General features: G+C 38.6%; 1 pseudogene; it reads left to right on the forward strand.

Annotated features, from left to right (window-relative positions):
• The first annotated feature begins 8,983 nt into the window (after nt 1-8,983).
• On the forward strand, nt 8,984-12,147 carry LOC132633904 (flavanone 3-dioxygenase 3-like; annotated as a pseudogene).
• The last annotated feature ends 2,657 nt before the right edge of the window (nt 12,148-14,804 follow it).

Consider the following 14,804-nt stretch of genomic DNA (forward strand, 5'->3'; position numbering starts at 1 on the left):
ACAGCATCGCCGAGGGGTAAGTTTATTTCGTACCTCAAGGCTAAGAAGATGATTCAGAAGGGTTATATCTATCATTTGGTGCGTGTGCACGATACTACAGCCGAGGCACCTACTCTTCAGTCTGTTCGGTTGTTAATGAATTCCCAGATGTGTTTCCAGATGAGCTTCCGGGTCTTCCGCCTGAACGGGAGATAGATTTCGCTATAGACTTGTTGCCGGATACGCAGCCTATATCTATTCCTCCGTACAGAATGGCACCGGCTGAATTGAAGGAATTGAAAGAGCAGCTGAAAGATCTGTTGGATAAAGGCTTTATCAGACCCAGTACATCACCCTGGGGAGCGCCGGTATTATTTGTAAGAAAGAAAGATGAGTCACTGCGAATGTATATTGATTATCGGCAACTAAATAAGGTGACTATAAAGAATAAATATCCCCTCCCCCGGATTGATGATTTGTTTGATCAGTTGCAGGGTTCTAAATATTTTTCGAAGATAGATTTGTGCTCGGGTTATCATCATGTGCGAGTGCGAGAATCAGATATCCCGAAGACTGCTTTCAGGACCCGATACGGGCATTATGAATTCAGAGTGATGTCTTTCGGGTTGACTAATGCTCCAGCGGTATTTATGGATCTGATGAATCGGGTATTTCGGCCTTTCCTGGATATGTTCGTGATTGTGTTTATCGATGATATTTTGATTTATTCACGATCAGCTGAGGAGCATTCGGATCATTTGAGGACAGTACTTGGCACCCTTCGGCAGCAAAAATTATATGCTAAATTTTCCAAATGTGAATTCTGGTTAACTTCTGTGGCATTCTTGGGCCATATTGTCGGAGCAGATGGTATTCGGGTCGATACACAGAAGATTGAAACTGTACAGAATTGGCTCAGGCCTACTACACCGACAGAGGTACGCAGTTTTCTGGGGTTAGCCGGAAATTATCGAAGGTTCGTGGAGAATTTTTCTTCTATAGCGGCACCACTAACGAAGCTTACTCAGAAAGCAGCGAAATTTCAGTGGACCGATGCCTGCGAGCGCAGCTTCCAGATGTTGAAACAAAAATTAATTACAGCTCCAGTTTTAGCTCTTCCAGAAGGATCAGACGGGTATGTTGTTTATTGTGATGCCTCTGGTATTGGGATAGGCTGTGTGTTGATGCAGCACGGTCGAGTCATAGCCTATGCTTCCCGGCAGCTCAGACCGCACGAGAAGAATTATCCCACTCATGATCTTGAGTTGGCCGCGGTGATTCATGCTTTGAAGATTTGGCGGCATTACTTATATGGGGTCCACGTTGATATTTATACGGACCATAAGAGCCTCCAATATATTTTCAGACAGAAAGAATTGAATTTGCGACAGAGGCGGTGGTTAGAGTTGCTGAAGGATTATGATGTTGATATTGTCTACCATCCAGGGAAAGCTAATGTTGTAGCAGATGCGCTTAGCCGCAAGTCCATGGGCAGTTTGATTGGTGTGCAGTCTGATAAGAAAGAAGTGGTTCGTGATATTCATCAGTTAGCCAGCCTTGGAGTCCGTTTGGCAGATTCTGGAGATGCTGGAGTTTCTGTTCGAGAGGTGGCTGAATCATCCCTTATGAAAGAGATTAAGCAGCGTCAGCTCGAAGATCCTGTTTTGGCACAGTACAGAGATGTGGCCCTTGATAAAAAAAAGACTCAGTTTGAAATTTCGCCTGAAGGGGTATTATTATGTGAAGGCAGAGTATGTGTACCTGACGTTGCAGGGCTGCGGCGGCAAATTATGGGTGAAGCACATAGTGCTCGATATTCTGTTCACCCAGGGTCGACGAAGATGTACCATGATCTCAGATGCCTATATTGGTGGGACGGTATGAAAAGAGATATAGCAGAGTTCGTTGCTCAGTGTCCAAATTGCCAGCAGGTTAAGATTGAGCACCAGAAGCCCGGTGGGCTATTGCAGGAGATGGAGATACCGACGTGGAAGTGGGAGATCATTAATATGGACTTTATTACAGGTTTACCTCGCACTCCACGGAGGTACGACTCCATTTGAGTTATCGTTGGTCGGCTGACAAAATCAGCTCACTTTCTTCCAGTCCGGACTACATACTCAGCTGAAGATTATGCCAGGCTATATATTAAGGAGATTGTGAGACTGCACGGAGTTCCTGTGTCTGTTATTTCTGATAGAGGTGCCCAGTTTACAGCTAAGTTCTGGAGATCATTCCAGGAGGGATTGGGGACCCAGGTGAGTCTGAGTACAGCATTTCATCCCCAGTCCGATGGTCAGACAGAGCGCACTATTCAGACATTGGAAGATATGTTGCGTGCCTGTGTTATTGATTTCAGAGGTAGCTGGGATGACCATTTGCCGCTTGTTGAATTCGCTTATAATAACAGCTACCACTCCAGTATTCAGATGGCACCATATGAGGCCTTGTACGGCAGGAAATGCAGGTCTCCGATCGGTTGGTTTGATGTGGGTGAGATTCAGTTAATTGGTCCGGATGTGGTCCAGCAGGCAGTCGATAAAGTCAAACTGATCCGAGAGCGACTATTAGCGGCCCAGAGTCGACATAAATCTTATGCTAATAAGCGATGTCGACCGTTAGAGTTTCAGATTGGCGATTGGGTGTTCCTGAAAGTGTCACCGATGAAAGGTGTTATGCGGTTTGGCAAGAAAGGAAAGCTCAGTCCGAGATATATAGGGTTGTATCAAATTATTCGTACAATAGGCAATGTGGCCTATGAATTGGATTTGCCAGCTGACTTGGGAGCGGTTCACCCGGTATTTCATGTTTCTATGCTTCGTAAGTGTATTGGTGACCCTTCCAGAGTCTTTCCTATAGGTGATATTCAGGTCACAGAGGAGCTATCTTATGAGGAGCAGCCTATAGCCATATTGGATCGTTAGGTAAAAAGGTTGCGGAACAAAGATATGGCCTCTGTTAAAGTGTTGTGGCGGAAAAATAACCGAGAGGAAATGACTTGGGAAGCTGAGGAGCATATGCAGAAGAAGTATCCTCATTTATTTTCAGAGCCTGCAGGTAATCCAATTCTCTATTTGACTATGTTGTTTCATAAATGAATCGTTGATCAATGATTGTATTGTTGTGATAGTTAGTAAGGAAACTCCCCCAAATAGTTGTATGACCGGTAAGGTTAATCTGACATTCGAGAACGAATGTTCTAAAGGGGGGGAGGGTGTTAGAACCCGTATTTTTGTACAGTGGAATAATCCGGATTTATTTATGATAAGCTAAGGACTAATTATTTTTTTTCGGGATACAAAGTCAGGGTTCTCGACCTTCGATTTTATTTTGGGATATAAGTTGTGCATGAATTTATTGGTATGGAATAATTAGGAAAATTGGGACCACAATAAAAAAAAATTGGAAGTTGAAATCATCCACAAATTCCATGTGGGCCGTGTGAGTGGATTGTGGTGCCCACACAATTTTGTGTCATCTATTTAGTGATCCAACTCATTAATGTGGGCCAATTTTCTTTGTACAACTCAAGGGGGAATTAAAAGATGACTTGCTAGTCATCTTTAGTTCACTTTCCACACTTAGAGAAAAGAAGCAAAAGCTGAAAACCCCATTGGAGGCTCTCGGCCAGCCTTGGAGAAAATCAACCCCCATTTTTAGCTCTCTTAAAATTATTTCCTTGGTACAAATCCATTATTTTGAGGACCCTAAGTAGAGTGGAAGCATCGTTGGAGCGATCAACCTATTATTTTTTCATCTTTTGGAAAACCCTAGCCTATTGGAAGTTGAAGAGAAAAAGGTAAGATTTGATCTTGTTTTTGTGTTATGAAGGTTATATTCATGTTGTAGTATGTTAATATGGTTGAAAATCATGAAATAAAGTATGGTGAAGTTGAGTCCATATGTATGAGGGTTGGGCGTGTGATGGGTGTGTGTGTGGTGTGATATTGAAACTATGAATTAATGCCTAATTAGTATACTATGACCATTGTAAGGTGAAGAACTTTTGAGAATCATCCATGTGGGTATGTTAGTGTGCTAGCCGAAAATGGGTCACCTTATGTGCCAAGAATTGAATTATTATCGCTTATTGTTTAGCCGTCGTCGCCATGAATTCTATGTTGGAAATGAAAATTTATTGACTCAAATCGATGTTGTAAATATTGCGGACTGATTTGGAGGTTGTTGTACATTTAATGTAAATTATGTATTGATGAAAATAGCGTTGTTAGAATGTAAAAAAAAAAAATGTAGACACAAACCATGATTTGGAAATGAAGAAAAGTTAGAGGGGCTGTCTCGGTTAGGGGCTGTTTCGGGTAGCTTGGGAAAATTTATGGATTGTTGGAAAAGTTGTATAAATTGCTTAGAATGTCTTGAAATGTTTTTGGTATGGGTTCGGGTTAGTATGTGAGCATATAAGCGTCGATTTTGGGCTTGAAGGGAAGTCGTCGAATTGAAGTTATGAAAGTTGATAAATGATGGCAAGAGAGCTATTATTGTTGAATTACCTTTCGGATTAATTATTAATGTTGTTAGGTTGGTTGTTGTGGTTGTTGTTGATTGATATGGCCGAGTTAAATTCTCGGGGTAGCCTATTTACAGGGAAAATGCTGCCCAAATTTCTGTAGAATTAAGGGCGAAATTGGAATTTAATGCCCAAAAGTCTTTAGCTAATGATTGGCATTTTATGGCTTATTTTTAGATCGTGGGCAGCCCGAATCATAGTTTGGACTTAGCTCGAGTTGGATCATATTGGAGAGCGTTCAAGGTATGTAAGGCAACTTCCTTTCTTTTTGGCATGTCTTAGTTTTTATAGGCTAAATTAGAGCCTTAAGGAAACTTCCAAATCCGAAATCCGATCATGTTATGATCCGTATATGTTCTTTGGCACTCTTATGTATGATTTGATGAAATATGAACCTTTATGTATTTGAAAAATCGCTTTTCGAACTTTGCGCAAAAAGGTTTCACTTTAAGGAACTTCGAAATATCCGAATGCCATATCTTTCACATAAATGCTCGGATTGCTCCAATATATTTTTATAAAAAATTTTGCATTACATATAACGAGTATGTTTTTCATAAGCGGGCCCGACTTGGGTAAATACCCACCCGTGGGTCCCGCGACTTCCTTTTTTTGAAATTCGGGAGATTTTGAAAGAATTTGTTAAGACTACTATCCGATTTTCAATTATGATCGTTTTGCTTATGTTTGAATTTATGATATTGATTTTATGCATATGACTACTCACGACTCTATTCGTGCATTTTGTTACTCCCTTCGCCGAGTCCCGGGCCGGTTATGTTATCGTGCGCATTTTGATATACTCCGGAGTTATGCTGTGTTTGTGGTTCACCGAGCTACTCGCAAAAGAGGTTCGGGTTCCATCTATATTTGGTGTTATGCTGTATATGGCGTTATGTTGTGATGTGATATGTGACGGGGATACGGAGATTTGAAATCTTTCTGGTGTTATGCTATGTTATGGCGCTATCGACAGGCGGGCGACCATATTCTTCTGTACCCTATGCATGATTTACATATTTGAAACTAAATAATTTGATAAGATTGAATTTGCACTTATGTTTGATACTCCCATTTCGTTATGTCTCAGATTTGCTTTCTGTACATTCTGCTTTGCATACTCAGTACATATTTCGTACTGACCCCCTTTCTTCGGGGGCTGCGTTTCATGCCCGCAGGTACAGACGCACAGTTCGGTGATCCCCCAGTGTAGGATACCCCTTTTGCTGTTGGAGTGCTCCCCTCCCTTCAGAGCACATCTTTTGGTATACACTTTTGTTCGCTATGTTGTATATATTCGTTCATGGGTACGGCGGGGCCCTGTTCCGCCATATGATTCGTTTGGTCTGTTTAGAGGTCTGTAGACTTATTTGTGGGTGGGTGTGCCTACTTTTGTACAGTTGTGTCCATATGATCATCTTCGTTATGGCAGCCTTGTCGGCATGCATTTTGTATATGTTTTTGGGTCGTTGTGCCATTTGATAGCCTTGTCGGCTCGCACATGTATATGTTGTGTTTGGGCGATCCCATTCGCCGCGGAGGCCGGTCCGCATATGTTTACACGTTGCTTTGTTAGCCCTGTGTGGCCTTTGTTGGTATTTACTGTGTACAGGGTTATTTTGGATAGTCCGAAAAACAAAGGAAACTCTGCCGAAATTTTTCTGGAAATTGTCTAAATTTGAAATATAGCTTTGATGGCTTATGTTATATACTTGAATGTGTTTGATAAAATTTTGAGATAGCATTTGATAGATGTGTCTGGGTGCCCAGATTGGGCACTAGTCACGGCCTACGGGGTTGGGTCGTGACACAACTGATGCTAGAATGGTGTACTATATTGATGATCCAGTTGATGAAGATTGGTGTTTTGTTTGTCATATGAAGCCTAGAGACGTATATGATATGGGAGATGTGAATTATGTGGATTTAGAGGAGCCATCAATGGAGGACATACCTTTTCGTGAGCAACATTTGGAGAATATCGAAGACCTACAATTAGTGCGGGATGATCGCTCTGAACAAGAACAAGATGAACCAACTCATGATGATTATGAAAGTGGCGGTGATGGAGATGGTGATGATGGAGATGGTGAAGGAATTTTGGACTAGTTTAGTACCCCTGTTATGGAATTGTTATATTTGGCTTGTTTTAGTTAATTTTAGTTGTAGTTATAGTGTTGCATTCTCCCTCTTTTTAGTGACTATAAGTAACTTATAAGTTTGGTCTTCCTGCAGATTTTACTGCAGAGGCAGCAACAGCAGCAGCAACATCAACTGGCGTAGCAGCAACAGCAGCAGGCACAACAGCAACAGCAGCAACAACAGCAGGCACAGCAGCAACAGCAGCGCAGAGATGGTGCAGCAATGTTTAGAGCAGTTTAATACTACTGTTATGGAGCACTTCATATTGCAACGACAAAGGGACGGATATAGGTTTGTATTCTTAATCTATCTTTTCTTGGTTGTTGCATTTCTTTTCTCTTTCTTGGTTGTTGCATTTCTTTTATTCTTCCTGTAAATTATTTAATGAATATGTATTCTTGACTTGGTTATGCTTGTAGACTTGGTCATTTCTTTCTGTTCATAGAATTTAAACGTTGTAAGTACTGATTTGAGAGAGTAGTTTTGAAATGTATATTTAACTCTACCCTTGTTTTTGTTCCACACATACATTTATAGTGATATAGGGTCCGAGTCTGATGAATTTGTGAACCTATAGTTGAATCCGCTGCTAATGTTCATGTGCCTTTTATTTTTGCCAAAAAATGCAGAAAATAGATGGAGGATTACATCTACTCTTGGATGATACAAAAGTTTACAACTGCTGCTGCCAGTGGATTGGCTAGATACTTTCTTGATTTTCTTTTATGCCTTGATATTAAAACTTTGATCATTATAGCACTGGTTTGTGTATATGGTCAGTGTACTCATGAATGCTTATTGATTATGTATTGATACCAGGAAATGACGAAAAAATTGTAATTTTGTTTTTTTTTTAAATATATATTTTGCCACGGTTGAACCGTGGGTAATTTTTTTAAAAAATATCTGTATATTATTGCCACGGTTTAACCGTGGGTAAATTTTTTGATTAAAAAATTGAATATATTTGCCACGTCTAAACCGTGGCTAATTTTATATGATGAATGAATTCTGGGGTCAAATTACCCATGGAGTGACCGTGGCTAAATGTACATATAACCGTGGCTAACAAAATGTTACCACGGAGGATAAAACCGTGGCTAAATTACTCGCGACGCCCCTGATGGGCACGGCGGCGACTGTGGCTAATTTTTCGTTGCTAACCCTAATTAGCCACGGCTTTGGTACCATTTAGCCACGTTATTAACCGTGGCTAAAACGCGCTTTTTTGGTAGTGACGTTGTCTCTTCCATTTGAAACAAAGCCACTGGTGGGGCTTGCCAATCTTAATATTCTGCTTCGTAAGCATCCATCAATAGATCAGTTGAAAAGTTCCAACATGTTGAATAAATGATAAGCCAAGATATCAGCACCGTAAAACAATTGTCTTGAAATAGAAGCCTTTTTATTCTACGTCAGACATAAAGTTGAATCTTGTCTTATATTTGTAGCCTGTAGATGAACATGGACAAGACCATTGAGCCAAAGCAATATTGTTATCGTTCGCCCCTTGGGACAAAGCGCAGCTGTTCGGTGGATGGACACCCTGAATTCGTGTAGTAACAAACAGAGTCAACATTAAACGCACAACATATATACATAGTACTATTAAATGACCCATAGAATTATAAATATAGTATTATATCAAGAGTATTATTATGTTATTACGTACAGTTAATGTAGATACTTAGGTTCGGGACCTGGAGGCCCCGATATCCTGATCCAATACAATCCATCTAGTATATGGTTAATTCTAAAAGGTGGTGGAGGAGGAGTCCAAGGGCGATTTTAGGTGCAAAAATTGGGGCACGTGAACACATGGTCTCTCCTTAAAACTAGGTATTTTATGTATATATTTTCTAAAATTAATATAATACTATCTACTGGAATCCATGCTACAAAAAAACTAAATGGTGTTTTTGGTTGAAGCTTGAGTTACTTACTTAGAGGTCTAGGGGTCAAGTCTCACTTAATACATTTTTTTCCTTCTTTATTTTTAGTGGTGAACCCATGTTTCAAAATTCCTAGATCCTTTGGGGGAGTCATGCAAAAGTTCAACCACGGATGTCTGCACTACAGTTAGTATTGGAAGGTGATGTCTCTACTTTCTGACCGGATAATTCAATAAGCAAATTAATAGCATTGAGTCAGTCACCTTGTCTAGGATCATATGTTTTGTTTTCAAGCACAAAAATGTTTTTACATGCGTACTAGTAGTATACTAGAATTCAAGCATGTCTAAACCGCCATCACAACGAGCTAGCTGCTACACAAGTATAAATACCCAAATGGCTCCAGTAATGTTAATCACAATTTCCAAATTTGCCTCTAGTTTTGAGATATGGAAGCTGGTGATAATGAAAGCTCAAGCTCATTTCCAATTGGGGAAACTGCACAAGAGAAGGGGCTGTCATATGTCCCAAAGTGTTACATGACGCCACCTTCACAAAGGCCTAGTTTGAAGTCCGAGTTTGCAAATTTCCCTGTGGTTGATTTGGCCGGTATGATAGAAGATAAACCCCTAGAGAGGTCGATAATCATCCAAGATATTGCTAAGGCTTGTCGTCGCAATGGTTTCTTTCAAGTAAGTGTTGTAATGAGCTTCAAATTTGGTATGAAGTCGTATTGATCATCTGTAGAAGAATTTTACGCTATCGGTGTAGCCTTTATTATTTTTCAGGTTACTGTCACATTTTATGGACTGTTACTTGTTAGACGACCAAATAATGTGAAAGTTATTTTAGACTGTATATTAGCCTATAGAAGTTAAACTTATTTGCAATTAATGTTTCTGCTTATTAATTTCCTTAATTATTTGAAGGTTACCAACCATGGAATATCTCAATTTATATTGGACGGGGCACTTTCAGCCGCGTTTGGTTTCTTTGACTTGCCTGCTGAGGACAAAGAAATATTTATGTCAAATGATGTGTACAAGCCGGTTCGTTATGGAACAGGCTTGAAGGACGGTGAAGACAAGGTTCTGTTCTGGAGGGTCTTCCTCAAGCATTACGCAAATCCTCTCAATGATTGGATTAAACTGTGGCCTGAAAATCCACGGGACTAAAGGTGCACCTAGTTAAATTCATAGCTCAAATTATGTGCTACTTTTAAAAAAATTAATAATAGTGGTGTTGCACCTAGTTATACCTTACAGTCAGGTGTTAGTCGTGGGCTCATGTTTTTATATCAAATGTGAAAATGTCAGCATTAGGCGGTTGCATCTGTATCATTTTATTTGCCACTTGCTGAAATCATGGGAGAACGCCTTCTAAGCACTTAACGAGAAAAATAAAACAGAAGAAAAAATCATGTTTCCGTTTGTCTTCCATAATAAATGCGGCTTCGCATGGGAAGAAACTTGAAGCTGATATGAATTTAGGTTCCAGCTTACTTTTCTAAATATAGAAAATTGAATATTGGGATTTTCTGCTCTGCTAGACATCATATATATGTATAATAATTGACTTAGTTAAATAACATATCCCTTGCACTTGTATTAATTTGCTTTACATGTTAGTTCAATACAACCTGCTTAGAACTATTTACTTGAGCCGAGGGTCTTTCGGAAACAACCTCTCTGCCATCACAAGGTATGGGTAAGGTCTGCATACATACCATCCTCCCCAGACCCTACTTATTGGATTACACTGGGTATGTTATTGTTATATGTTAGTTCAAAACAATTGTAGGAATAACTCTGAATGTTGAATGACGGGGAAAAGAAGGGGAAACCTTACATCTTCTACTATCCAAATAGTGCATTAGTTTAGTTTTTCTTTTTTTTTGAATCAACGACTCAAACCTTACATTCAGGTGGTAGACGCAGGCTCATATTGTTATATTTCAAATGTGAAAATGTCAGCATTCAGTAGTTGCATCTGTATTATTTATATCTGTCAATTGCTGAAATCATGCGAGGAATGTCTTTGAAGCACTTAATGAGAAAAAATGAAAAAGAAGAAAATCAGGTTTCCATTTATCTTTCATTATTAATGCGGCTCCCCATGGGAAAGAACTTGAAGCCAATATATTAAAATTTAGGTTCCGACTTTTCCAAATATAGAAAATCGAATATTGAATTGTCTTCTCTGTAGACATAAGATATATGTACATTAATTGACTTATAAGTTAATTAACATTGTATCCCTTACACTCACTATTAATTTCCTTTAAATGCTAGTTTCAAAACAATTATAGGAATAACTCTATGTTCAATGACAGGGAAAAGATGGGGATATATGTAGAGGAAGTACAAAAGTTAGCCATCAAGATCATGGGCATGCTCACTGAAGGCCTAGGACTTGGTCCAACATATCTAAGCCAAAATGTTCAAGATGGAATGAATGTAATTGCTGTCAATTGTTATCCTCCATGCCCACAACCAGGCCTTGCACTTGGGCTGCCCCCACATTCAGATTACAGTATCCTTACAATTATCCTTCAGAGCTCAGCGGGACTAGAAATTTTGGACACACAAGAAAATGAATGGAGGGCAGTCCAAGATCTTCAAGGTACACTACAAGTCCATGTGGGTGACCATCTTGAAGTATTGAGTAATGGCTTGTACAAAAGTGTGGTACACAGGGTTACATTAAACTCTCACAAGACAAGAATTTCAGTTTCTAGCTTGCATAGCTTGGGAATGGATGAAAAAATGAAGACAGCTAAAGAGTTAGTTGATGATGAACATCCAAAGAGGTATAAAGAAAGCAGCTTTTCAGATTTTCTCAAATTTCTGCATGAGAATGGCATTGGACAAGGCAGTAGCTTCCTCATGACACTCAAGAACCACTAGTATGTTGGCTTAAATTCTTAAAATAAACATAGAATAAAAAGGAAACAGAGCAATGAATTGTATAATGAGTTTATTTTTTCTTTCACTAGCTACTTTAAATTCCTTGGCTTTATATCAAGATCATCTTTCCCTCTGTTCTTTTCTTTTTTCAATGTCTTTATTAGTTTCAGCGGCTATAAGCTATATCTATTACTAATACTAGCGGTACTATCTATGATTGCTCAGTCCTTTTTTTTAATTGTGCTATGAATAACATATTAATGCCACAAGCTATTTAAAAGAACATATGAATAAGTTGTCTTATCTATGACATGTGTGTAAACTCTACTGAGAAATTTAAAAACTTCTGCGAGGTACTTTGTGTTATATAAAATATATTATAGCTTCTTATTCTTCTTCTTTCTTTCTTTTTTTTTTTTTTTGTGTGTAGAAACTGAAAACTATTTTATAACTGGCCAAAATATATAGAACACTATATTTCTTTACAGGGAAAAGGGTCAAATATATCTCTCTACTTTGTTCTATTAGTTAAATATACCCTCCGCTAGTGAAAGTTAATAAAAATACTCTTGGCGTCTTCAAACTTCACACTTATGCCCCTATTTGGATGAAAATTCTCAAATCCTCTCAAATTACCCCATTTTAAAAAAATTACCCACTTTTTTTTACCCGACCCGCCTATCCTCATCATCAAGCTCTAGCTTCATCTTCTTCCCGCCTATAGGGTAAATTTTCTGTGTTTATGTGCATATATTAACTTTCGAACACCCTCGGCAAAAAATTACAGTGTATATTTAGCTTCTTCTTTTTTCCGAACACCCTGAATGAAAATTCTGGATCCGCCACTGACAACATCGTACTCAAGGTAATCCCACAAGTGGGGGTCTGGGAGGGTAAGAAGTACGCTGACCTTACCCCTACCTTTCTGGAGCAGAGAGGTTGTTTCCGAAAGACTCTCGGCTTAAAAGGACAAGAAAAAGAAATGAGATGAAAATAAAAGAAAAGAAATTTGAGGCAGATACAAAAAATATAACAGTAAAGTAGCAAGATATAAAGCAAAGGATAAATAGTAATACACATTGAAGAATAAAAACTACGTGATTACTAAATAATACTGCTAATAAGCCCTACACCTCTCCCACCTAAAGTGTGACACCACTCAGCTACCTACTACTCTTCCACCCTAATCCTCAACTTCCACACCTTCCTATCTAGGGTCATGTCCTCAGTAAGCTGAAGTTGTGCCATAAAACATAACTTTAAATTATTGCTCTATTTTATTTCCGTCATTCATAAAGTTTTAGGTAAAAATAGTTTTAAATTTATATTTTTGGAAATAATTTCGTGGATTTGGTAATTTTAATAGAATAAAATGCTTATCAATATGTTTTTACCAAACATTAATTGCTTATCAGTTTTAGTACTTCTATTCAAATACATAAGCAGAGGCAAAATTAGAAATTTGAAGTTTATGGATTTGGTATTTTATTTCTTTTAAGTTACTAGTTCTAATAAGGAATATATTTTGTTAAAGGAATGTACATATTTTTCCTATCTTCTAGAAATCTTTATAATAACTTACCTTCCTTGTTTAGGATCCTTAGTATTACAAGGATTCCTATTACTACATGTAACCTATGTGTAGAAATACCCTCATACATAATGAGAATCACTGTGGTTTCATAATTACCTTTACATGGCATCTGAGCCAAGGTTTGCCGAAACTCTAGTGTCATCGATCCACTCTTCCGCCTCTAGTCAAGACGGAAAACTCGGGAACCATGGTGATAGAACTATAAATGTCGCAACTAATGGTGTTGTGCTTCCAACTTCAGGCGCACCACCACCGGCATCGTATTCCCACATGCCAAATATTTCCCTTAGATACCTTTGAAGCTTACTTCCACGAATTTTCCTATAAAAGATGCATTTTATGCCGATGCTTAGCGGTTGTTCCCTCGAACATCATATTGATAGGTCAGCCATTGTACCTGATCGCTTCCTAATAGATAACCAGGTTAACCTATACTTTTACGTCATAGGCTCGTTAAGACCAAATGATTTTCTGTTAAATTATCGCGTCTGTTTCAGAATCAGAGTCTCCTCAAATTGTAGGCACTGAAATGACTCATGAAGCTTTGGACAAACTGGTCATGGCCTATGGCACAAAGTCCAAACCCAAGATTCATACTTGGGCACCACGCAAAGGCTCCTGTAGACACGTCGAACGTTAATTTACAATCACACAAATATCTAAGGTTTGTTTTGGATCACACATTTCAAAAGTCTTCCTTTATTTCTCAAACTTTGTGCCAAGTCAAAAGAGGACAATCTTTTTAAGACGGAGGGAGTAGTAAAATACAGAGACTCGGGTTATATATCTCGTATGTGTCCTTCGCAAAGATATGGAACTCGCCAGCACCTCTTCACAGGTAATTGTGAACAATTTTATGTTTCAATTATTGTTGTTCTATGATATTGAGCCAACCAATTTCTACTACGTGATTTTTTTTTTATAATATTTTAATTGATGATGCTAAATTACTTTGAATGTAAAGATTATTATGGGATAATTAGACGAATGGCATGATTTATCAAAATGGGCCAAAGGTGCCAAATGTATATTAAAAATGTTTTGGGAGCATCTTTTGTTGGCTAAGAAGGTAATTACAAAAAGAGGAAAAATTACTTGAAGCTACACGTGGCCGTGTAGGATTATGGTCGTGCCATGGGTAGCGGATAATTAGATAGTTTTCCTTATTGGATTTTATGATTTATAGCATAATTGTCGATACCACACGACATTAGGGTAAGACGCCCAAACCGTCCCCATGTAAAGGTTGGAGCACCATAAGGTACACGTGGTGGCTAATGTCATGTCCCTTACTAGGACCACCCAAAAGGAAAATCTTATGTTCGTTTACAGCTCAAACTTGTTTTAAATGATTATGCAAAAAAAAAAAAATGAAATTTTTGTTTTGATACTTGCATTATTTCTCCAAGATTCATTTACTTTGTTTTGTCTCATTTCAATGTGCGAGTACTTTGATTCATAAAGTTCTATTCGCTATGTACCCATGTCCTTTTGCCGGGGTGTTGCATCTTTTTTGGTTATCCAGGTACCGATACTCAAGGCTAGGGGTGTCAAATGGGCGGGTTGGGCTGAAATTGGCCCAATCAAAATGGGCTGAGGTAATAAATGGGTTGGGCTAACATTGACCCAAAAGCTACTTGGGCTGAAATGGGCTAAGAATGGGCTAGGTCATGACCCGCCCAACTTGACCTAATTTTTTTGAAGGGTCCATTTTTCGCAAAAAATATTTTTCTTGAAAATTATTTTTGCGGATTTTTTGTGAA

Source organism: Lycium barbarum, chromosome 3 (genome assembly GCF_019175385.1).
Source record: "Lycium barbarum isolate Lr01 chromosome 3, ASM1917538v2, whole genome shotgun sequence".
NCBI lineage: Eukaryota > Viridiplantae > Streptophyta > Magnoliopsida > Solanales > Solanaceae > Lycium > Lycium barbarum.